Source organism: Octopus bimaculoides, chromosome 25 (genome assembly GCF_001194135.2).
Source record: "Octopus bimaculoides isolate UCB-OBI-ISO-001 chromosome 25, ASM119413v2, whole genome shotgun sequence".
Lineage (NCBI taxonomy): Eukaryota > Metazoa > Mollusca > Cephalopoda > Octopoda > Octopodidae > Octopus > Octopus bimaculoides.
Genome location: NC_069005.1, coordinates 28,346,670 through 28,348,745, shown reverse-complemented (window position 1 = coordinate 28,348,745; position 2,076 = coordinate 28,346,670). Strand labels below are relative to the sequence as shown.

At 35.8% G+C, this 2,076-nt stretch overlaps 1 protein-coding gene across 1 annotated transcript in view; it reads right to left on the bottom strand.

Moving 5' to 3' along the window:
* The window catches only part of LOC106868691 (uncharacterized), a 12,625-nt gene that overhangs the window by 7,811 nt on the left and 2,738 nt on the right, over nucleotides 1-2,076 (bottom strand). The window lies entirely within an intron of this gene.

Genomic DNA, 2,076 nt, shown 5'->3' with positions numbered 1-2,076 from the left:
TATATATATACTAAGCACAAGCTCTCTCTCTCTCTCACACACACACACATTATACATATGTAGAGAGAGAGAGAGAGAGAGAGTAAAGTAAATTGATATATTTAAAACGTTCTAACACAACTAATCGATACTATGTGAATATCATATTATGTTAAATCACCTTCTATTAACTTTCGGTTCACTACTTGTCATATTAATTAAACGGCTCACTGCGTAATTCTAAATCGTACAGGCAACCGATGCAAAGATCGAAGTTACACACACACATACATGTGTCTGGTTGTTAAATGTTTTCATTAAAAAAAAAAAAAAAAATCGTAAATATTAAAAATTTTCCCCGGGTCCAAATCAGTTTTGCTTTTCGTAAAATTGATAAAATAAATACCGGTCAATTAATAGACCCGATTTGATTGACTCCAGACGATATTCAGTTTAAAGCCCTACCATGTCCTGTCTCACTAGGATTAATACGGAATTCATTAACCTTATGTCGTCAATCGTGTCCCCCCGCTCTCCCAAAGTTTTCTATGGACCTAACGATTACCAAAAATCCCTTATTACTGCAATAATTATAATAATTAATAATTATTAGCATAGCTATTAAGTAATCTTTCGTATTAAGATTACTCCTAATATACATACCTATTACGGAGTGGTTAGACAGTGATGTGCAACTTTTAGTGAAGTCTCATTACGTTCTGAGTTCAAATCCCGCTGAAGTCATCTGCTTTTTTTCTTTTTAAATATTTTTTATCCGTTTACTGTTAATAAGCTAAAGTAACAATCAAGTACTAGACAGGAGATGGGTTGATATAATCGCCTCTACCCTACCATTTTTGTTCATCGATGTCTGTGGTTGTATTAGAAATAATAATTATCGGTATTATTATTATTATTATTATTATTATTATTATTATTATTATTATTATTGTCGTCTGGCAGAATAATTTCCACGTCGGAGAAAACGCTTAGCTGCATCTTGTCCGTCTTCACGTTCTGAGTTCAAATTCCGCCGAGGTCGAATTTGTCTTTCATCCTTCAGGGGCCGATAAAATAAGTACCAATCAAGCACTGGAATCGATGTAATCGATTTACTTCTGAACTTGCACCAAAATGTGAAACCATTAATATTCTTTTCTACTCTAGGCACAATGCCCGAAATTTTTGGGGGGAGGGGACCAGTCAATTAGATCGACCCCCGAAAGGATGAAAGGCAAAGTCGACCTTGGCGGAATTTGAACTCAGTACGTAAAGGCAGACGAAATACCACTAAACATTTCGCCCGGCGTGCTAACGTTTCTGCCAACTCACCGCCTAATTATTATTATTATTATTGGCAGAATCATTTTCGCATCGGATAAAATGCGTAGAGGCGTTCATTCCGGGACTTTACGTTCTGAGTTCAAATACCGTCGACGTCAGCTTTGCCCTGCGTCATTTCGGGGGTACTACGTTTGATGCAATCGACTAACCTCGACCCCCCATTAAAATTGCTGGCCTTGAGCCAAAATCTTGAAAGAATTATTGTAACTATTATCCTTTCTATTATAGACACAAGGCCTGAAATTTTAGGGAAGAGGGACTAATCAATTATATTTTTGTGTGTTTCATACAACGGAAATAGCGATTCTGAAACATTTCACTCTTAACTTCAGTACCCCAACTTTTCTTTTCTGTTTTTTTTTTGGCCCCTTGAGACTTCGAGGAACAAACAGCAATTCCAAAACACCTTACCTTGTTTTTATCGAATATAAACAAGTAGATGATTAAAAAAAAAAAAAGAAAGAAAATTCGTCCTGGTGTTTTCTGTCTCCTCAAAATTTACGTTTGGACCCTTTAGTTAATGAAAGAAAATCATTCATAGCAATCGCCAGAGAGTTGGACAAAACAAAATGCCTTGTGGTATTTATTCCGCTTATTTAGGTTCTGAACAGAAATCCCGCTGAGGTCAATTTTGCTTTTCATTCTCCTGGGGTCGATTTAGTAGAATACCAGCTAAATACTGGAATCAATGGTATCGGCTAAGAAAATGTCAAGGTTTGTGATTAAATCAGAAGTTTAAAAAAGTGAAGTAGA